Below are 23505 nucleotides of genomic sequence, written 5' to 3' on the forward strand. Positions count from 1 at the left end.
AGGAGGCTGTGTCTTTAAGTGTTCCGAACAGCACTGAAATGTTATGACAGTGCATCTCACAAGGGATGCAGTTTCCACGGCAACCCCACACTAAGATAAGCAAGCCGCCTGTATTTTTTTCTGAAAGATTCAGGAACGGGGGGAATTAGGAGATCTGTCAGCGGGTGGGACTTGAAAGCAAGAGCCACGTCCATTAATCCTTGAGCTCTGATTGCATTATCCGGGAATGAATGTGTACCATTAGAGGAAGGAGAAGCAGGGCTCCTTTCCTGTGCACCCCATCTTCTGGACACATGGCAAGAGGAAGAAAGAGAAAGCCATGGTCAACTTTTGTATGAGAAATTGCAGCCCTTTAGACTCTACCAATTCTGTCCCCACCTAGTGTACCCAGGGAGTGTGTGTGTGTGTGTGTGTGTGTGTGTGTGTGTGTGTATAGAGTTCAGACTCAGGCTTTGCAATCGGACAGACACAGGTTCAGATTCTGGCTGTTCCAGTGGCTGGAATATTGGACAAGCTGTTAACCTTTTGGAGCCTCAGTTTCTCCATCTGTAAAATGGGGTAATAACGATAGTACCGGTGTCATGGGATAGGCGTGAGGATTTAATATGATGAACATATGTGATAATGCTCAGCACAGTGCCTGGCACACAGGTGCTTAATAAATGCTAGTTATTAACATTTATTATTAATAACTGAATCAATGGGGGAAATGGTGCCACTTTGGTTTATGCATGAACGAGAGGTCATAACTGGCTTTAGGCAAAAACTGGCATTATCCAAGTCCACATGCCTAAGAGCTGCTGCTATATCTGCCGTTGGAACCCTCCCAGGGTCTTCCCATCACATTTCAAATCAGATTTAAGCTCCTCACTGGGGGCTGGCTCCTGCCAACCTCATCTTCATCACCTTCCCCTCGCACACTCTACGCTGGACCAGTTCCTGGCCTCACACCAGCTACTTCTCTGCTGGGACTGCTCTTTCCTCACTGGCCCGCACCAGTGAGAAGTGTTTGACGTCATCCAGAGGATGCTGCTGCCTAGTCCCCTGGTTCTGATGTTGGCATCAGACGATGTTTAAGATGTCTGCCCCGGAGCCATTCTGCCTGCGTTCAAATCCAGTGTCCCATTACTCACCCTAGTAAACGTGGGCCTGATGATTTCTGTACACCTCAGCTTCCTCATCTGTAAAATGGGCACAACGATAGTCCTGCATCCACTCACTCATTCAATCTGCCAAACGGTAAGGCAGTGGTGCGGCAGGAGACCAGATGAGGGCTACTACTGCAATAGTCCCAACGGGCGATGGCGGTAGCCACCTGTGGCACAGGTGTGAAGGTCAGATATGCACAAACTTCCAGTAGCTTTGCACCAGGTAATTACCACCTCCTTACTCCTGCCGTTTCTGGTTGTCTGAGGGCCTGGGGCCTGAGACTCCATTTTCTACTATAGGAAGAGGGCGATTACTTCCCACGGGGTTTGGAGCCTTAGGGTGTGAAGCCGGGGGATGCACCGATTTTCTTAGTTGAGAGACGTGGGGCTACCTCTGTGCTCGGAGCCCACTGCACTCTTGCTCCAAGGGCCTTCTGCGACTCTGGAGCGACCTGGGACCCAGCAGAGCCCCTGTTCTCAGGCCTGCTGAATGTGGAGTCGTAGCCCCAGACCTGGCCTGTCACCTGCCCTGTCCGCCCCAAACCCCAAGGCTGCACACGGCTGCATCCGCACCGACGAGTCCTCCTGTGCCCCCCACCCCGTCAGGCACCCCTCCTGCCCTGCCCGCATCACAGCTGCATCTCATTCCTTGGCCTCAGTGTCCAGGAGACTCTCGGCCGTGATCATCAGCTTTTGCAGAGTAGCCATCCGAGAACTCCCAGGACGGCGAGGAGGAGGAGAACATGGAAGCTCCTGGGTCTTTGCTAATTTATTTTGACAACTGTAATGTCATTTTAATTATTTATGCTCATGCTCCAGAGTTCACTGGCAAATGACCCAGAGGTGTGTATTTCGTGCAGTGGAGGAAGCATGGACTAAGAGATTTGTTTTCAGCTTTTATGTTTTTTTTGCTGATTCTTGGGAAATGAATGTCAGAGTCCTCTGCCCCCAACCCCGCCCTAGGAGTTCCTCCGCCATCACTGAAGAAGTACTTTATTTTCACTCCACGGAGATAGATAACAAGAACCCAGTGCTCAGGGTCCTGTGGGGGCCCCTAGCCACCCTCCCTGTTTCAGGCTGGGCCACTCCTCTTTGGGTTTTATTGCCTGCCCTCTGGGGGTGTGGCCTGCTTACCGTGCCCACAATGGAACCTGAAATGTCAGGGTAGGCAGAATGTTGGTGAGGACTCGTCTTGAACCCTTGCTGCATGCATGAGAGAAATAGTGACCAGAGAGGTCAGGGATAGCCTCGGTCACACAGCAAAAAGCAAACCATAGACCTGGTGACGCCAGCCCAGTGCAAGCCCACTCACCCCTCTTCTGTCCCCCGTCCCCAACCCACGTGCTGGGCATTCATTAACATGCATGTTCCTGAGCCCCAGCCTAGGTTTGCAAGGGCTTTCTCAAGCTATCTGTCACTGGAGACACTGGCTTGGAGGGTGTGGTCAGGACTGGGGTGTCCTCAGGGCCATGGCTGGGGGGCTTCTCATGAGGTAGCATCCTCCCCTCTGAGCAGGTGTCACCAGACCTGACATTCTACCACCGGAGGGTCTTCCTTTGGGGATGAGCATTGCCGTCGGTATCCTTTCCAGTGCAGGTATTCCTGGGAAGACTTGCTCATTAAGGCCACGAGGAAGTCCCCCATAATAACCCCTCACGTCTGCCAAGCATGTTGTGCTGTCAGCTTACCTCACAGAGGGTAGACAGCAAGGCTCACCTGCCCATTTCACAGATGAGAAACAGAGTCTCCAAGAAGTTGACTTTTCTGAAGGCACATGGCCTGTGAATTCACAAACCAGACTCTGGACATTTGAGCCCCTGCTGTGCCCTGAGGGGTCAGGGGTTAGGGAATAAGGGAGGAGGGCCTAAGGGGCCGTGTGAGGGGAGTGAGAAAAGGCTCTGGGGGGCGGGGCCTCCGCAGCCACCATTGTTTCCCTCCCTGTTTTGGCAGCGTGGGAGGTTCATTCATTCATTCATTCCTTCATTCATTCCTCATAGCCTCCGATGGTCAATGGTGGACTGGTTTTGGAGTGAAAGACCTGTTGGTAATCTGCTCTTTTAAGGACTGGTGGTGTAACCTTAGCTATAATTAGGGGGAAGAAACGTACCTCTCAGGGTTGACATGAAGCATTTTAAAGCTACTTCCTGTGCGTAAAAGTGCCTTGCACAGCATTTGGCACAGTACATCTCAGCTGCTGCTTTCCAAGTGGGCAGACTTCTGGCTGTTGGCTCAGGAGGCGGAGCCTGAGTCTGGTCCTCAGGCCTGGGAGTGACGATGTGCAGGAGTGTTTCCCTGGTCGGACCAGGATCAGGGACCGTACTCAGTGATGCCACAGCCCAGTGACTGTCCCCACCACTCTCTACTGAGCATTTGCCTTCACTCATCCTGTCAGCAAATGCTTCTGCAACCCCTGTCATAGGTAGGCATTATTCTGTGTCCTGAGACTAGAACAATGCATAAGAGAACGCTCCTGCCCTCAGGGAGCTTCTTACCTTCCAGTTCTAGGAGAGGGAAAAGAAACAAGGACACACACTAAATATAAAACTTGCAAGTGGAGGTAGTGCTGTGCAGGAAGCAGGCAGGGAAATGTGATAGCGACTGGTTGGGATGGGAGGAGATACTTTGGATGGGGTGGTCAGGGAAAGCCTCACTGAGAAGGGAGACAATTAGGCAGACTCCTGACGTCTGTGTGAAGCTCCAGGGGAAGAGCATTGCAGGCGGAGGGACCAGCACGTACAAAGGCCCAGGGGTGACATCTGAAAGGAATCCCTTGTGGGTGGAGGACAGTGAGTGACAAGGTGGGGAGTGTGCAAGTTGGTGAGCGAGGTAGGATTGTGGGGGTCTTTGGAAGACAGAGCAAAGAGTTTGGTTTTTGGGAGAGGAAGCAGTCAGACCATTTTAAGCAGGGGAGTGGTATGATCTAATTGCATTGAACTTTGCGGAGAAGACGGGTGGGGTAAGAGTGGGAGTGAAAAATCAGTGAGAAGGCACCTGCACCCAGGTCAGAGATGATGGGGGCTGGGAGCGGTGCAGCAGTAGTTAGACGTGGTGAGTGGTGGTTGGATGTGGGGCATATCTTGGGGTAGACTGGGTGGGATTTGCTGTGGATATGAGGGATGATGGCTAAGAGGGATGGAGAGTGACTAAAAGATTTTGGGGCTGAACATCTGGGCGAAGAGCCCTCCCGTTAATGAAAATAAGGAGGCAGACACACCCGCAATGGCTCCCTGATAAGACTAAAAGATTCTTAAGGACCGTTTCTGCACAGACTCATCATTTTATTGCCCCTATGCCTCGTACAGGACCTGACAGGATGAGGTTCTCAGGAATGGTTTGTGGGGTGCGTATGTACACAAGAGAGGGGAAAAGGACTCAGGAAGAGATGAAAGTGTGAACAAATGAAAGGAGGAATTACTGATACTCCCGTGCCGAAGGTGGAACAGCATCCAGCGTTTCCCTAAGTGGATGACACAGAACACTAACCCTTGGCCCTAAATGATTGTGCAGCAGAGAGGTCTGAGAACCAGCATGGATTCTGCCTCCCTTTCTGGAGATTCAAGATGCACATTGGGTCAAAGAAAGGCTCTGCTAAATCCCACACGAAAGAGCCTCTTTAACTTGGGTGAAGCCAGCATGTCCCAGACTTCAGTGATCACAGAGCCTTTTTTTGTTTTCCCCTTGCTGGTTTACTTATTAACATCTGAACACACTTCAAAAAAGGCTCTCAGGCCAGCCCCCCTCATATCGCTCAGTTGCTGGCTGTCACTGCAGAGGGTCAGAAGGCCAGAGTGCCCTCCCACACTTAGCTCTTGGGAAATCTCTCTCTGGGGTCGAGGATTGTTCTGGCAGCATTAGCATCATAATAACACTAGTCCTCCTCAGTCCTCACCCTGGGCCAGGCACTGTTGTACGCAGTTTCTGTGCGTTTGTCATTGAAAGCTCCTAGCAGCGCTCTGACATGGGCACTGTCGTGGCTATCCTTATTTTACAGATGGGGAAAGCGAGCATTGGCAGGATTAGGTGGCTTATCCAAGGTCACACAGCTGGGAAATAGCAGAACGAGAATGTAGGAAGGTTCCAGAGTCCCCCTCCCCCAGCCCCTAACCAATACCCTATCCTGCTAGGGGCTGAGTACCCTCCACCATCCATCCTGGACCCCGGCTGAGCCACCCTGTGTCTTCTCCGCCCTGGCAGCCCCCACAGTGGCCCAGTCTCCGGGGAGCTCCAGGCCCCCCAATGTAGCCTGTGCATTGCTAGCCTGAGTCTGGCCTCCTCTGGGCAGCGCACCTCCCACCCTGCCCTCAGCCATCCTGGAGCCAGGGCTGAGCGGCTCAGAAGCCCATGGAATTAGAGAGTTTTAAACAGGAAACTGGTATAATTTTGGTCAGGAGCTCAGGCAAGAGGGAGAAGCTCTGCCAGGCACAGCCACATCCAAAAGAAATAGAGAGGGAGGGTTTAGGGTTTCAAGTTTGTGCGTTTAAGGGATATTAAGGCAAATAAAGGACTTTTATTTAGCCCTGTCCAGGCGTGGCCCTGTCCTGCTTTTCAGTCTACCGTGTACCTCCTTGTCGAATTGAGTGGGACTGGGGTCGACCAGGGGAGGCCAGCGCAGTGCACCCCCACCTCCCACCCTGACCTTTGTGATTTGGCATGGGAGCTCCCTCTCCCCTACCCCCTCCGCCCCTCTCCCAGGCTCTGTCCCAGCCGCTGTGTCCCCCTCCTCACCCTTCCCCTCCTTCAGTTTTTGTTCTTCTGGAGCTCCCCAGAGACTGGGCCACTGTGGGGGCTGCCAGGGCGGAGAAGACACAATGGGACCCTTGTGAGGCTATGGACCCCTCCTGCCCCCTCCCGAGGGGCCCTGTGGAACATTCCTCAGCCTTGCCCAAGACCGCCCTGAACCTTGTCCCCTTGGGAAACCAGACTAAACCGGTCTGGTGGGGAGAGGGATTTTTCTCAGCCCCAGGAGTCTGTCCCTTTCCCCAGGGTCAGGAGGGAGCACCGCGGCTGGGGAAGCAGACAGATGACCACCGCCAGGCCAGTGGTCAGGAGTAGCATTTATTGAGTGTTTATCATGTGCCGGCTGAGATCTACGGGGTCACAACAACCCCATGAGGTTGCTGCTAGAGAGGAAACTGAGGCAGAAGGCATGATGCCCCTTGCCCAGGGTTACAGTCAGCAAATGGCAGAGTCAGGACTGGAACCCAGGCAGGCTGCTTTCAGGGCTGCTCTTAGCCATCCACTGCGGTTATCAGAGGGCTTAATTAGCAAGTGTTTGTGAACCGGGCGTTCTCTCTGCCACCAGAACAACCTCTCCCCAGGGCACGCACTTTAAGATTCATGACACACTTGTAGATCACAGTCTTCAGGATGACCACACAGGTATTACAACACCCGTTTCGATGATGGAAAAACTGAGGTTCTGAGAAGTGAAAGGAATCACCAGAGGACCCAGAGCTTGTGCATCCTGCTGGTCTGGGTTTGGAACTTCTTCTGGCTCCGTTGAATTTCACCGAAGCCTGCAGCTCAGTGTCAACACAATTTGGGTGCTGTGAATGAAAGTCTAATTAATGCAAGAGACCAGTGACCGGGTCTGGACCCGCCCCTTGTCTGTGAGAGCCGGCCACCTGGTCTGGGCTTTTCCGGACTGACCAATGGACTTGTATTGGCACAGCGTTGGGAAGCTTTGCTCAAAGTACAATTGCAACTGATCTCTTCGAGGAGCCTCTTCCGGGGCTGTCCATCAGGACTCTGGGTGACACCTGTCTGCAGAAGTTTCTGGTCTCCCCTCCTGGGCCAGATATCCCTCAGGCCCCTTCCCTAGAGAGGGGCTGCCCAGGATTGGGGGTAGGAGTGGGCAAGGACTTCTCAGGCAGTCTGTCAGATCATAAATCAGGGCTAATTGCAGAGCTTCTCCCCACAGAGGCTCAGTGTCTGCCGGGAAGGCCGTCTCCTGGGACAAGGAAACTTCCGGAAGGCTATAACTGCTCTCTGCCATGCAGGGACCCCGCCTCAGCTGCGGGCTGCAGGGGCCTGACCTACAGCCCTGGGCTACACAGCCCGTCCACGGTGGCGCCAGAACCAAACCTCAGATCTTTTGACCCCCGGTCCGACTCTTTTAAAACTCCATGTGCTTTTTCATTTATTTTTTTAAATAGCATCAGAATCAGATTGGCAGGATTGCTGAGGCTGAGGGTTGGTACCTGGGGGTTCTTTGTGGTAGCCTCTCTGTTTGTGTGTATGTTTGAATATTCCCCAAAGCATCAGTGAAAACCATAAACTACATGTTAGCCTCCTCACAAAAGCTTTCTCTGAAAGAAAATATTAGCTTCATTCTCCTCTATAGCCCCCTCTTGCTTCCTCTACAGAACTGAGGACAACGCACGGTTCTTACATGGTTTGTCTGTTTCCGTCTGCCTCTCAGTGTTGACTTGGCTTTGTTACCTGGTGTGTCCCTGTCTGCTAGCACAGAGCCTGGCGTAGGGAAGGCACCCAGTAAATACCTGGGGAATAAAACGGTGTGCATATGGCATCTGGAGAAGCAACACCAGCTTTGGGGCATAGTGGGGAAAAAGGAAAAGTATTTCCAGGAGTTGCTGCCTCAGGGCGGCGGTTAAGAGTATGGAAGACAGAAGGAACTGTCTGGTTTGAAGTTACCTCCAGCGTTCCCTGCTCAAAGCCCCCGTTTCTTCACCTGCAGAACAGCCATCATAATGGTTCTAGTGCCAGGGGCCAGGTCATCCATACAGGGTGCCCGGCACATGCCCTGTGCTGCCTCCATGCAGGTGGGTGATGCTGTTGCTGCAGGTTCCTTGGCTGCACAACAAGTGGCTGTGGTACCAGCGTTTAACCTCCCTGGACCTTCTCGGCCACCTTTACAAGACAGGGCTATTGAGTCTTATTTATCTAAAGGAAGGAGCTGAATAACTCTCGGGCTCTAGGCCTTGGAGAAGCCCTGCTTTCCTCCCCACAGAAGGTTTTTATTTCTCTGGCTGGCTCTGGCCAGAAGGGCCCCACTATGCTTCCCAAAGTCCCGGGCCCGCTCCCCATCTCCACAAATGAAGGGGAAACTCAGGTGAAGTTGTCCCTGGCCAGGGTGGGAAAGAGGCCCGTGGGGTGCCAAGTGGGGGGTTGGAGAAGGCAGCATGCCTTTTCAAGACGTGTTCCAGGGGCCACCAGTCTGGGGAAACCTGCTTTGTCACCACCCCAGGCACTGGAGTCCAGATTAGAGGCTGGCTAGGTTTCTTCCTGCCGCGTGACTTGGGGCCATACCCCAAACCCCTGTCCGCACTCCAGTCCTGAGAGCTGTTTGCCCCCCTGCAGACCTGAGGGGCCCACCCCGGACTCTGATGTGACTGTGAAGGAGGGAAGTTCTACGGGTGAAGGGGCCACTCTGTGCTAGAGGGATGAGGTCTGCGGGGTGATCAGGGCTCTTTGTAAGCCAGACCTAGGGCATGGCAGGCTCAGAGACCCCTGGTCCGGTGGGAAATCTCCAGTGGTAGCAGCACGTGCTGAGGGTGCACAGCGCCCTGTGTGGCAGTGTCTCGTTTACGAGCTCATTTTAACGCTCATCTGAAGAGGAGCTTCCATCTTCATTCCTCCTTTATACACAAGGAAACTGAGGCACAGAAAGATGGAGTAACTGCCCAGATTACACTAAGAGATAGAACTGGGATTTGAACCCAGGCCAGGTGACCCACTCTAGACTTGAAAACCTTGATGATAATTCATTCTTAGCAGCCAGTCAAGTGGTGGACAAAGACAGATCCCCCTCTCCTCCCGTCTTCTATGTAAACTCTCTCATTAGCATGGGGGGAGGTCCCTCGCCCGGTGGAAAAGGCAGTAGGTGGTTATTTGGGAGCAAGTCCCTGGGCAGGTCCGCAAAGGTCTTTGACGGGTTAGGAACCCTCCAGGAGAAGGAGCAGCAAACACAAAGCTGTGTTCAGGGACCCCAAGAAGCAATGCTAGATGTGGCTGGATAGGTAGGCAGAGCACTGGGAGATAAAGTGAGAGGGGGGGTGGGGTGGGGACGGCAGGCCTTTGAAGAGTTTGGATTTTATTCCAAGTGCAATGAGAAGCCTTCCAAGGGATTTTCGCAGAGGAGCTCTGAAGTTCTAATTTGCATTTTAAGTAAATCTCTGGCTGTTGCATAGAAAATGGATGACAGGGGCCAAAGCCGGAGCCAAGAGACCAGATAATGGAGATAGAACAGGACTGCCCCCCAGGAAGGACCGGCTGGGGCATGGGCACTGTGCACGGCCCCCCACAGACACACTTATACACACACACATATAAACACTCACACTCACACACACACACACACACATTTGTCGGGACTTAAGAACCCAGGGAAGAGGTGGTTGAGGATCTGCGGAGGGTGGGGGGGGGGGGGGCTACAGATGATGGGGGGACCCGAGCATATAGCTGGGAGGTTTGTTGAGACTGGTTTCAAAGCCCTCAGTTTGTTGAGACTGGTTTCCCAACATAATGGGAGAGAAGAAAAAACGGTGAGGGAAAACTACGCTGAGGGCTTTACTAGGGAAGCCCTCCCCTGAGTCAGCTCAAACCCATTACTTGTATTATTGTTCTTGTTCATATTATTTGTAATGTTATTACTGTAACATTGCGCTTCTATGGTAAACTGGTGCACCCGCCCCTTGACAGTAGGGACAGTGGTGGGATAGCAGTGTATGGGGGAGCAACGTGGAGGGAATTTTATTTACCTCCCATCAATTGAGTACTTGACATTTTCCAGGCCCTACCAGGCATTAAAGGTTATTCCTTGGTCCCCATGACTATGTTTCTGCCCTTAAGTTTGAATAGTGCCAGAAGCAAAATCCACAAGGAGAGTTAAGGCTTTGTAGAGGACAAAAGTGGGAGAGGGGTGGAGAAAGGCTTTATCGAGGTGGCCTTACAGGGCTGAGGTTGGGAGGAAGACATTCCCGGGGGAGCAGCCACATTTGTCAATGCTTGGACATGGGAAAACATGGGGTGTATGTTTCCATCAAAGAAGGACTAATACCTTTTGGTGGTAATTCTGGGAACACGTAGCAGAGTAGTGAACCATTAAGCCTGAAAGGTTGGTTGGAGCCAGATTGTACAAGTTCTGGAATGCTGAACTTGGGACTTACCTGTTCAGCCTTGGGGGAGCCTTTGGAGGTTTTGGATCAGGTCGGCGGTCTAGTTGCTCTGATAGGGGTGCAGAGGATGGGCTGAAGAGGTAAGAGATGGCAGCGACTTGTCTACTGCAACTATCTAAGCAATACAGGGTGCAGGCCTCGTGCAGCAGAGACGCTGGGGTAGAGAGAAGGGGGCAGATGCAGGAGGCAATGGGAGACTCTATAGGACTTTGGAATGAATTGGATGGGGCAAGAACAGAACTGTCTCTGAGTTTTTGAGCTGAGGTAACTCAGAGATTGTTCAGGCTGCTAAGAAAAATGATAGGAATTCAGAGGATAGGGAAGGAGCTCGTTGGAAGAGCCAGAGAGAGAGGAACTCAGCTTTGGGCAAAGCACTTACGATTCTTACTCCCTCCCTGCGTCAGAATCTCATTCCAGCAGTATTTTCTCAGCACTCAGATGGACATTTGACCAGCATTTGAGCCTTGAAAATAAGACTAGAATGTGGCCAGCCCAGAGCCTGACTGCATGGTTGTTATCAGATTACATTGTTATTTACCTTTACTCTGCTTCCTTGACTCTTTCTACTTCTAGATGTTGAATTCACTTAGGGCCACAGGCAGGGTCCATACCAGTTGTTTTCTTCTTCTTCTGTGGACCCAGAGTACACCACAGTGTCTGCCAGTAATAGAAGAGCTCAGTAAGTATTTGTGGATGGAAAACAGGGAAGGAGGGAAGGAGGGACGGAGGGAGGAAAGGAGGCAGGTCTTATTCATCTCAGTTCAGCACTGAGCCTAGCCTTTGGAAGCCCCTTAACTAATATTTGTAGACCAGTGTTCAGTGGATGAGTGATTCTTTGCAGGCTGAGGTTTCAGAACTCCTCTCTGATAGCTGCCATGCTTGCAGTGGTATGTTTATCTTTAAGGTTTGGGTCTAAATGTTTCTTTCAAGTCCAAAGGCATTTATAAACCTCAGCCCAAAACAACAAGTGGGCTGCATTTCTGAGGAGGGTGGGTAGGGGAGAAGGGAGAGCAAGAGAACCACTCCCCTCCCCTCCCCTAGTGACTTCTGGGGTGGAGGTGAGAGCTACAAGAGGCAGGGCTTGTGGCTCTCCCCACTGAAGCACACTGGGGAGAGCCACAAGCCCTGCCTCTCGGGGGTTGCCTGGTGAAAACTCAGGGGGAGAAATCAGTTTATGGAGAAGTTACAGACCTTCTCCTGGTTTGGCTGTTTAGCAGCGAAACTGCGGCCATCCTTGGGGGGCAGGGCGTGTTGGGACCTCTTGGTAGTGGGCGTGGGTCTTCCTGACCACAGGCCGAAGCAGCCCAGAGATGTCTACCCAGAAGAAACTGTGCTGGTCACCACTTTTCATGACGGTTGGGTCTCATCGATGCCTGGGTGGGGGTTCTTGGCAGAATAAAAAGCCAGCTCTCATGGGAGCCACAGATGTGTGCATCTGTCCCAAAAGCCAGTCAGAACACACAGAGAGACCTGGCTAAGGACGTTTCTAGCCACTTTTCACAGCTCTTTGTGATATAGAAGTTAAAAATAAAATAAGCTGCTTCCACTGAGGCAATTATTATCTCAAGGATTTTTCTCAATGTTCAAGCGAAATTAGGGACCATTGGGGCCTAGGGGCTGGGTGTTTACATCTTGTTCTGGCTGCTGGCTTCTAGGAAGTACTGTCCTTCTCAGGGTGAGATCAAGACCCAGGCTGGGAGGCCTGAGTTCTTGTTCCAGTTCTGAGATTTAGTTGTGGGACCTCAGCTCAGCCACCTGGTTTCCCTGGGTCTCCATGCTTGCCTTCTGTATTAGTTTGCAAGGGCTGCTATAATAAGTTACCACAACCTGAGTGCCTTAAAACAAAAGAAGTGTAATCTTTGACATTTCTGGAGGCTAAAAGTATGAAATCAAGGTGCCGGCAAGGGCCTCGCTCACTCTAAATTTCTAGGGAGGAATCGTACCTGCCTCTTCCAGCTTCCGGTGATTGCTGGAAGTCCTCGCTATTCTTGGTTTATAGCCGCCTCGCCCCAGGGCTGTCTCACCGCTGCAGCCATGCTGGTTCATAGTTGAGCTGTAACACAATTGAGCTGTTCCATGGCGTGCTGTATCACAGCTGAGCTGTTTGCACTGAATCAAGTTTCCTTCTTCACTGCACCCCAAAAAGGGATTCCTATTGGGGTTGAATTGGCACCAATGACCATTGGTTAACATCCATCTGTTGACAACTGCCATCTCTGCCTCCATCTTCATAGTCTTTTCCCTTCTGTATGTCTATTTTTCTGTGTGTCTTCACCTCTTAGAAGACACAATCATTTCGTTTAGTCTCCCGAAACTAGTATGACCTCGTCCTAACTGAGCATATACGCAAAGACCCTTTTGCCAAATAAGGCCATGTTGTGAGGTTGCGATAGACACGGATTTGGGGAAACTGACACTATTCAACCCAGTACACTTTCCTCCTTTAAAATGTGGTTGCACTTTATGAAGTTCAACGTATGTAGTTCATAAACAATTACGAAGTGCCTGTTGGGTGCACCATGCTGGGGAAGGGGTCTCCAAAGATAAGTAAGACTCTGTTGTGGATTTTCCAGCCTCATTTATAACAAGCCCATGTCAGCTGAACTTGCACTCGGCCTGTTCAGGGTGGGGGTCCAAGAAGCCAGGGCTTTCCCCAGGACATGTAGCTGCTTAACTGTAGCCCTTGTGGTGTCTGCATGGACAGCCTGAAACTTGCTTGGATAGCTAAAGAAAATGGTCGAAGGTATCCTTTTTGTGTCATGTGTTCCACTGTAAAAATCTGTCTACGTTGTCTTGGGGCTAACAAACACTTTCTCATTCCACAAAGTCTCAACCCAACAATATTTGGAATATTGGCTGAAAAATCGAAACATAACGGGCAGATCTAAATCAAATATAACGGGGAGGCCGGTTCCTTCAACACTTCCAGAGCAGGGAGGAAGTGCATGAACAATCGGTGGCATGTGGCATGTTAGGTGATTTTCCATAGAGCTCATGTGAACTAGAACACTTTCCGTTTCAATGGTTATATTGTTATTTGAATGAGTATTTGATAAAGTGTATTTGACACAGCAAACCCATGGTTTCCTAGATAGTATTACTTAAGACAAGGTTGAGTTTACAAATTGAGTAGGTTTGAAGTCATTTGAAAGAAGTTTCAGAGCAGAATAGTCCAGAGGGGATATGTGTAAGGTAACATGAGTGAAAGTAGCATGTAGGGGGTGTGGATATGGCCACTATGGTGGGTGAGGGGAGCTACTCGAGGTTGGGGATACTGGTTGAATGGATTAGAGAGTCTGGCATTTATACTGGGTTTGCATATCAGCTGTACTGCCTACTGGCCTGGGAACCTCAAGCAAGTCAGTGCCTTGGAGCGTCTGTTTCCCCATCTGAAAATTGGGGGTTGGTGGCATCCCCTGTGGCACTAGGGAACCGTTTCTGTGGAGTGTGGAACACTGGCACAGAGGGAGAGCCGAGACAGGCTGGACGTGGCTATCAAGCCAGAGGTGCCTCCAGTGGGATCCAGATGAGAAGACAGATCCAGACTCTGGTTGCAGCAGAGACGGGGCCTTGTGGGGCTGGCTGGGTTCCAGGGCTCCGAGCTGGAGGGGTCTTCTTGAATGCCTGACTCTGGGGAGTGTCCTGGGAAGCAGCCTCCTTCCTGTAGGTTTGAGAATGGAATGGGACTAGGAGGAAATACTGTTTTAGTAATTCAGGAGGCGTTAGTTGGGGTTTTTTGTTTGTTTCTGTAAGCTTCTACTATGTGCCACATGCTTCATTTGAAGTTTTATTGCTCCTGCAACAACCCTATGAGAAAAGTGGTATTATTCCCATTTTACAGATGAGGACACTGAGGCTCAGAGAGGTGAAGTAACTTGACCAAGGTCTCATAGAAAGAAGAGGTGGAGGGAAGATTGGAAACCTCCACAGTCTTGCTCCATTTAGCACCCTGCTCCTACCGCTCTTGGGGCTGGTGTCTCTATAACTAGATCCAGAGAAGAGCTGTGGTGTTGGACAGACCTGGTACAGGAGAGGAGACCGGAAATTGAGCAGAAAATTCCTATACCTCTTTGTATATAAGGAAGGATCCCCTAGGTGCAGGCTTCCCACAGGCTTCTGCTTTTCATTTCACCTGTCTTTCCAGAAAGGAGACACCAGGGCTCATCACCTGATCTGTGGCTTTCACGTTTTCTTAGCCGTAGAGGAGCAGGTAATACTGTGCAAAGGTATCCTCTAGAAACCACGGGGGTGGGGGTTAGGGGATGCAATCTCATGGGATTAAAAAGCAATTTGAACATGAAATTACTCCCTGGGGCCTGGCAGTTACACAGAGAGAGGGGGATATAATTTGACATTTCTTGGAAACTGATATTCGCCTTCCCAACGGACCTGGGTTTGTGGACAGTCTTCTGGGTTATGTTTCCCTCACCAGGGTTTGCGATGACTGCTGATTGCCCTTATTCGTACAGGGCTCAGATTTCCTCATGGACTTTCACTTGCTAACAGGCCTGAGTTAGTTTGGCGCTTGGATCTATTGTGGTTCACCATGTGTCTTTCTTGAACTTCGTGCCTTACCCGCTTCCCATGCCTACATGGTACACAGGCAGAGACCATGGTAATAACAAGGGCTAAAGCTAATCATGTAGCCATGACCATGCGTCAGGCCTCATTCTAAGGCCCTTCACATGGTCTCAATTATTTCATCCTCAGCACAACCCTTTGAGGCAGCCATAGTTAGCCTCGTTTTACAAATGAGGTGCAGAGGTTAGGTGACTTGCCCAAGGTCACACAGTTCAGCTGGGGCAGAAGGAGATTAGAACCAGAGTCTGCTTTCTTGACACTATGCCACACTGAGTTCGTTGCCTGTGAATTCCTTTGACACACACCCAGCGTGCCCTGAGCAGATGTCTGTCACGGAGTTTATAATAATTGCAAGTACTCGTTGGTTTTCCTGGTTATCTCCACTGCGAGTTCTTTGAAGCTGGGACGTGGGCTTACCACTTCTGCTTCTCCAGGACCCAGTATGGCACGTAGCACATGAAGACTGTTCGACAATGTTGTTTTTGAAACAAAAGGATTTGAATTTGAAGTTCACTTTCAGGAAAATTCACAGCAGTGGGTGCCAAGAAATCAGGAAGAAGCCATTTGAGAAGCAAAAAGCCACAAGCCCATAGCGGGGGCCAGTTGGTGAGACGTGAAGCCGACGACCTGGTTCCTTGCTTGATGCTGGACATCAGTGTGGAGCAGAGGTTGGTTCCTGAATCTGGAGGGGGTTGGTGCTTGGTGTTTATCTCGATATGCACTGAGCACAGCTTACCCAGCTGTCCAGAACAATGGATAACCAGCATGGTAGTGTGGTGTTATGTTGAGAGCAGGCTGGGCTTGAGATCCGCTCTGCTGCTGATTTTCTTTAAACTTCAGCTACCCCTTCTGTAAAATGGGTTTGTTACGAGGTTTGAATGAGATAGACAGTGAGAAGTGCTCAGTGCACTAACTCGACCCATAAGTGCTCCGTAAATGTTACCTTCATACAGCTCACATTTTCAAAACATCTTTCCCACCTAGTGCCTGCTGGATCCCCCAACACAGCTTGGCGAGGCCCCATTCTGTAGAAGAGGAAACTGAGGCTGAGAGAGCACAAAAGTGATCGCTTAGGTCCCAGGGTTAGAAAGAGAGAGAACAAGAGTAGGGCCAGGGCTGACTCGAACCCAGGGCTTTACCCACATCACTTGTTCCTTCATAACGTCGAGAAAGCTCGGGCTTTCCTTAAATTAAGAAACTAATCATAATTTATTGCAGCGAAATTCATATCCCATCAAATCAGCCATTTAAAATGAACAATTCAGTGGCAGTCAGCTCATTGACAATGTTGTACAGCCATTTCTCTAGCTCTAAAACAGTTGCCTCCTTACCCACAAAGCAGGTTTTCTCCATTCTCCTCTTCCTCCAGCGCCTCAATCTGCTTTCTCTATGGATTTACCTCTTCTGGGTATTTCACATGAATAGACTCCTACAATAGGCAGCCTTTTATGTCTGGCGTCTTTCACTTAGCATAATGTTTTTGAGGTTCACCCATGCTGTAGCATCTAGCTGTCCTTCATTCCTTTATCTGGCTGAATACTATGCCACTGTGTGGGTATAGCATGATTTGTTTATCCATTCATTTGTTGATGGACATTTGGGTTTGTTTCTACCCTTTGGCTATTGTGAATAGTGCTGCTGTGGGCATGCGCGTACCTTTACTTGAGTGCCTGTTTTCGAATGTTTTGGGTATATACCACTTTTCTTACATTTTAAAGGAATAGAAACATACGAGCAACACTGTCATTTCTAAATATTACGAAACCAGCAGGCATTTATAATTAAATAATTTAGTTACTATCCGTCTCTTCCCCCAAAATAACAGACTTCAGTTCTACAAATGTGGTTTAAATACCTCTACTTCCCTGGTCAATAATTGGAGTTTTTTGTTTTTTGGGGTTTTTTTTTTTTAAAGATTTTATTGGGGAAGGGGAACAGGACTTTATTGGGGGAACAGTTTGTACTTCCAGGACTTTTTTCCAAGTCAAGTTGTTGTCCTTTCAATCTTAGTTGTGGAGGGCGCAGCTCAGCTCCAGGTCCAGCTCCAACCAACTGAGCCATCCGGCAGCTCAGCTCAAGGTGCCGTGTTCAATCTTAGTTGCAGGGGGCAGAGGCGACCATCCCTTGTGGATCTCGAGGAGTTGAACTGACAACCTTGTGGTTGAGAGCCCACTGGCCCATGTGGGAATCGAACCGGCAGCCTTCGGAGTTAGGAGCACTGAGCTCCAACCCCCTTAGCCACCGGGCCGGCCCAATAATTGGAGTTTTAAACACACACACACACACACACATGCACACACTCACATGCATACGTGTGCCTATGCCTTGTCACACGGTGGCTACCGTTTTTCCACTGGTTGCTGTCCAACTGGGAGATTGTGTCTCTGTTGATGTTAATTGACACAATCTGATGTTTGGTTTTTTTAACCGCCTCCAATAGGCACTCAGCACCATTCATCGGATGTGAGAAAAGAGAGAGGGAGAAAAAGGCACACTCTGCAATTAGCCTTGAAGTAGAATCAGAAATACAAGCTCGATAATCTCCTAGTGATAAACTCCTTGATGGCATGTGCCATGTTTTATGCCTTCTAAAAAAAAAAAAACACACTCTTTTGCTCCAAGTGTAGGTTTGGGGCTCTGCAAATATTTTTCAATGAGTCAATCATGGCACTATTTTGATGTGCTAACAAGCTCCTTAAAGGAGATGGCTACTGTGGGTGAACTAAGGAACCCCCAGAAGGAGAATAGAAGGGTTAGCTCACTTCCCAGGATGACAACTATCACAGTTTACCCCGGGAGTGGGCACGGCCAGCAACGCCGTGTGTTGCCATCGGCCTGCTTCTCCATGCTGCACCTGGTGGAAATGCCGCTGTCAGTACTTAATCAAAGCAAGCCTCCCCAATCTCCACGAGGTGGGCCTTCAGGCTGAGGAATCTTCTTTCCTCCATGGCCAGGCAGGTCTACCCAGGGCAAAGAACATGTCCTTTGCAGTCCTACAGGCCTGGGTTCAAATCCTAACCCGGCTACTTCCTGGCAGTGTTCTCTTGGATAAATGACTTAACCTTTCTGTGCCTCAGTTCCCTCAGGAGGTTCCAGTAATCATGAAATGAGCTTGAGCTTGTAATATGTTTAGCGAGGTGCCTGGCGTGCATTAGGGGCTCAGTTCTGTGATTGTTGTTGCTCTGTCCTTCTTTCCTCCAGAAGACAAGACAGTTCTGTTTCTGGTGTACAATAGAAGCTGTGTCTGCACTAAGTGGCTGCTCTCATGGAGGGCAGTCCAAAGGGGAGGATAAACATGAAAATAAACAGAATCACAAACGGCATACCACGTGCTGCTGGAACAGAGGAGCAGCAAACTCTGACGGTGGGTGCGGACCTGTCTTTACAGAAAGGAACTCCCTAATCTGGTTCCTAGAGGATGAAGAGCAGTTTGCCTGGTGGAGAAGGTGGGGCTGACATTCCCAGCGAGGGTCCAGCGTGGGCAAAGGCAGGGAAGTGTTTCTGACAAAAGGAGCAATGTGGCTGGAGGTTAGGGTGCTTGAGGTCTCCAGGTGTGTGTGTGTGTGTGTGTGTGTGTGTGCACGCACGTGTGCCTGCGTGATTAAGGTAAAATCTGACAATGCCTTACTACATAAAGTTACGAGTTAGTTATGAATTAGGGTTGAACGTTAGAGGAGTAGCAGTTACTTTGCCTCTTTTACCCTTTGGAACCAGCCAATTTCAGCTCAAAGAGGTGACTAAAAGAAGGGCACCTTAGCAGATGACAGGACCACGTCTCTAGCTCTGTACCTGCCTGGCCACCAACCCCACCCCCGAAATGATATCTGACATCATTATCATGAAGGCACATGCCAGGCTCATGAAATAGCTTCACTGGGCTAGAGGAGGGGCTGGTGGGTTCTTAGCCAAAGGGGATGTCTGAAGGAGGGGAGGGGATGCCACAGGCAGCCCCCAGCCCAGGGCCGTTGCTGCTGTCGTCACCAGTAGGCGCCTTAGGTTCTCGGGCATGCCAGAACCTGTCAGTGTGCAAAAGGGCACACATTACAAACACTGCAAAAGGGCACCCATTACGTATTTTGCTCGATGGCAGAGATAAATCCTCCGTGTGTGTGTGTGTGTTTGTGTTAATTAGTAAAGGACAGCACAGCTGTATCTCTCTGTGTAACTCCCCAGCACTAGGCCTGCCCTTTCAGACACCTCACATACCCCTCACCGCACAGGAGGAGCTGTCCCTCTGTGCTCAGCTCCCTCACTCCCACAGCAGCCCTGGAGGATTGCCATCTCCAAGCCCCAGATTTTCTCCAGCCCTGCCAGTCCATTCCTGGCCTCAGCAGCCTTCTCTTCCTTGTTCTGCAAGACGGGCTCAGCCAAGCTGCTTCTAGAGAGATGACCCCAAGCAGAGAATAGCCAGCTGAATGCCTGTGAGCAGGGACTCGGGGCCATGTCTTGGGGACAGACAGACACAAAGGAAGAGGGGGCACTTGGAACGGATGTAGCCCAAATCCTGACCGGGCCACTTAGGACTCCTGTGGGATCATGGGCAATTCACAGAACCTCAGTTTCCACAGGGGAGCATGGGGATCATAGCACAAGCTTGCATTTGTGGGTTGAGATAATGCACTAAAGTGCCTGGCACAGCCCCAGTGTTCAACACCCAGCTTTTGCGGGCACACGATGAGTAAATTGGAGACAGGCTTTCGTTTCTCATGTCCAGGACAGGCTGCCAAAGGGCTCTTGAAATTTCAGCTCAGCAGGTGCTGCTGGGAGAAGGACCTCTAAGAACTAGCCTTGTGCCTTTCCTTGCTGTGTGATTTTGAACCAGACGCTCGGTCTCTCTGAATGAGGCTAAACTTAGGGGTCGTTCAACTACTCCCAGCAGCAGGGCCCGAGATGCATTCATGGCAAATACACCTCAAGGGCTGTTATTTTGCCTTTTTGTTGCAAGATACATAAAACTTGGTGGTGAGAGGCCTAGGAGGCAGCATGTGGCCAGAGAGCAATGACCACTGGCACCCATCGTGCAGGGCCGAACTGGGTTGGACAGAGCCCTCCTAGGTCCTCTGCATCTGTCAGCTGGGCTCTGCACACCTGGGAGGCAAGCACACCCAGATCTGGAGAAAATTCTGAGCAACTCGGGCCATGATGTGAGAAGAGGTGTCAAGGGCATAGAGACCCTGGGAACGGGCCTTGGAGATAGAGCCTTCAGAGATCATCAAACTTTAGAAAAGCTGCAAAACCTCTTTTTCAAAGGAAGCCCAAAATAGGAAACAGACAAAAGCAACGAAGGAGTCCTCAGGCGGTTTAATTCTTCATTGTGTGGTGGAAAATGCCTCATTGTTTGTGGCAAGTCAGCAGAGCACCAGGGTGGAGGGTCCAGACTTCATTTCCTTTACCAATAAAAATTGAAAAAAAAAAAGAAAAAAAAAAAAGAACTGACATCTGCATCTGGTTGAAAACTTCTTCCTGTTGAAGAATAAGGACATTACAAAAAGACAGCTACCATCTCCCAGCGCCATTATTGCCCCAAAGAAAGAAGATTTGTCCCATCCTAGCACCAGATAGGAAGGACAGGGCTTTACCAGGAGGACGCTCTGCTTCATGAAAATTCTGCCTCATCCTGCGTTTGCTCATTTGCTTATTTGTAACCTGCAGCAGCAAAGCAGTGGGTGGGAACCCCGTCCCAGGGGTTTTCTGGCCACACAGTTTGAAGAGGGCTGACTTTATCCCAATACCTCATTTTACAGATGTGGAAACTGAGGCCCTAACAACAAGACAGCGCGTTCATTGAATGACACTTCGTAAGTGTCTGTTCCATGCCATGCACCATGCCTGGGTTAATACTGAGGCTTCAGATTGAAATTCCATCTAGGAGGGCTGGATACCATAGGGCTCAGTGGTAGAATCATTCATTCATTCATTCCTTCATTCATTCACAGTTTACCGAGCCACTGCAATAGACCGGCTAGATGGAAATACAAGCTATAAACAGGGTCTACAAAATACAGCCTAATGGGGTTTAAGGCTGATGGGGCAGATAGATAAAAGGAAAACTAAAGAAAGCAAAACAATGATTTTAGAGAATGACAGTGATACAAAGATATGAAACAGAATAACATGAGAGAATGACAATGGGGGGTGGTCATATGTCTCTGATGAAGTGAGCATTTCTGTGAAGACCTGAACCATGAGAAGAATCTGGTCATGCAAAGAACTGGCCGAAGAACATTCTGGACAGAGGAAATGACAAGAGCCAAGGTTTTGCGGTGGAAATGGGTGTAGTGTGAGGGAGCGGCAGCATGAAGGTTTCAGAGTAGCGGCTGGTGGTGCTGAGGGAGGCATGGAGAGGAGAGGGGTGAGGGCAGGCACACAGGCATCGGCTGCTGACCCTCAGGGGAGAAAGCCCAGGGCTGGCGTGCCCAGCAGGCATGCAGCTGGGACTCCCACGGGTCTCCCACTGGGGATCTGCCCGAGATTTGGCCAGTGTGGAAATGGAAACCCACCTGTACACCAGCCTGTGACATGGGGTGGGCACTCCTGGGGGGGCTTCCTGGCCCTCAGTTGGGACCCACTTTCCACCTGGACACACATGATCTGGATACAGAGTGGGGTGAATTGGGGGCTGGGGACATCTTTCCCGTTATCTCAGTGTCCTTAAACCTAGGGACCGGAAGAAACCTGTCACCATTCTAGAAGGTGACCGAGAATGTAGAGGCTTAATCCTGCATCACCACTGCTCACCAGCCCTCGGCAGGGCCTGCTGGACTTGAGGGGCACCCTCAGAGTTGGGGTGGGGTGTCTGGAGGCCTGCTCTGCTGACGTTGCACCTCCAGCCCTTGGTGTGTATGTGTGTGTGTGTGTGTGCGCGCGCGTGCATGTGTGTAAAGGGGGTCTGTGTGGCTAGAGATTGACGAGATTCACTCGACAAATGCTTCTTGAGCAGCTACTCGTTGCTGGGGATTATCGTAAGCACTGAGGATGCCGTGGTGATGATACATACCTTCGATAAACCCAGGTCCTGGTGAGTGCGCTGAAGGTACTGAAAAGAGACGATGAGCAGAACAATGGGCTGAGGCGTGGAGCCACTTCAGATCGAATGGTCAGGGAAGACTTCGCGTGGAGGAGGGGCAGTGGAGAGTTGAGCTTGAGAGCCTGCCAGCCATGGGATATTAGGAGGCAGAGGGGCCACCAAAAGCACTGAGGGGGAAACAAGATTGCGTGTTGCAGGGGCGTAAAGAAGGCTAGGTGACTGGAGCAGAGAAAGCTGGGGAGGTGGGGTTACAGCAGAAGAGGGAGGATCTTGCTGAACTTCACATGTCAGGGACTAAGGGGACAGGCAAGACCAGTCGTTTCCTTTACTCAAATATGTCCAGGAAAGAAAACCCATGTCAGTGTGAAAAAAGCTGGTGAGGTAAAGAAGGCATTAGAATCTAGAGACCTGAGTTTACTGTTGTGCTTTCCTGTGTGACCTGGGACAGGTCTACTGCCCACTCTGGGCTTCTCCTCTGTAAAACAAGATTACTAGACCAGACCAGGAAGAAAAATAGGTTTTCCCATTAGTGCCAGTTCAGACCGGTGACCGTGGCTGCCAGTGCACTGGGCTGAAAGGATGCTGAGGTCCCTTCTGGGTTGATCAGCAAAGAGTGCTGGAATCGATTAGTAATGTCTGCCATGGGTGAGACATTAGCAGGGAGTTGTATGTGTGCCACACATTTGCCATTCCTGGATCATTTACGACTAAAACTGACAGGAGACCACACTGGATATGTTTGTGCTTGTACCTGTCTTCGGCATCTGTGTATTTTCCTCTTGTTCATCAGAATTGAGTGCTGTGTGCTCCCTGGGCACAAACAAACAGCTGAGCAGAATAGTAGCTAACATGCCTCACTGCCTTAGAGTTTTTACCAGATCCTCGTGCTCATTACCCATAAAGTCCTCATAGCAACCCTGGGGGAGAGTCTTTAAGTCTTTTCTCCATACACTGGGTTTTGAGGCCCAGGGAACCTATTTCTGGCCATGCAGCCAGCAAGGGGAGAGCCAAGGTTGGAACCCATCTCACTGCAAACACCACACTGTTTCTGCTGTAACAGCTGCCTTCTCAGAGAAGGTGAGGAGACTGTGCCCTGACGGAGAATCACTTGGGGAATGAGTCTATGAGAATCGATGCTGACTGCTGCTTCTCCTGTCCCTCCCTGCTGCCCCTGAGCCTGCTGTCTCCAGAGCATTCTGCCTCCTAATCCAAGTGCATGTGGATTTACTGGAAGGATCTGGCTCCCACGCTGCCTGCCGTCTGGGTGCAGGAGGTGGCCTGGCCCAGCAAGAGCCTGGCAGCTCTCCCTTCTGACTGCTGCCTGCTTTTCCCTCAGTCTGTCCCTGCCAAGGAAGCGTGAGAGGACGGCAAAGCAGAGTGCCCAAGTCCAGGTGAGGGTGACTGGTAGGGCAGTGACTGTCTGTGGCCAGCTAGGCTCTGCTGCCGTGCTATGGGTATGAGCCCCGGTGTGGTCTGGTAGGGCTACTCTAGTGAGGCCCCATCTCAGTGAAAGGAGGGACCCAAGGGACAGGTGTACATCGCCACCACAGCAAGCTGGGGAGGCAGCTGAGGGCATGCCCAGGGGGCCGTCCTGGGTCTCAGCCCTGCCTTT

At 50.6% G+C, this 23505-nt stretch overlaps 1 protein-coding gene across 5 annotated transcripts in view; it reads left to right on the forward strand.

Annotated features, from left to right (window-relative positions):
• Positions 1 to 23505, forward strand: part of TSPAN18 (tetraspanin 18) — a 180198-nt gene that overhangs the window by 60711 nt on the left and 95982 nt on the right. The window contains exon 1 of one of the 5 annotated variants that reach the window (XM_019746424.2): positions 10346 to 10365. The exons of 3 other annotated variants lie outside the window; for them this stretch is intronic. The gene's annotated coding sequence lies outside the window, so the exon portion shown is untranslated. Of the gene's footprint in view, positions 1 to 10345; positions 10366 to 10858; positions 10965 to 23505 lie in introns of those variants that run through there. One more of the 5 variants, XM_019746425.2, reaches the window with a different exon arrangement.

Source organism: Rhinolophus sinicus, linkage group LG06 (assembly GCF_036562045.2).
Source record: "Rhinolophus sinicus isolate RSC01 linkage group LG06, ASM3656204v1, whole genome shotgun sequence".
Lineage (NCBI taxonomy): Eukaryota > Metazoa > Chordata > Mammalia > Chiroptera > Rhinolophidae > Rhinolophus > Rhinolophus sinicus.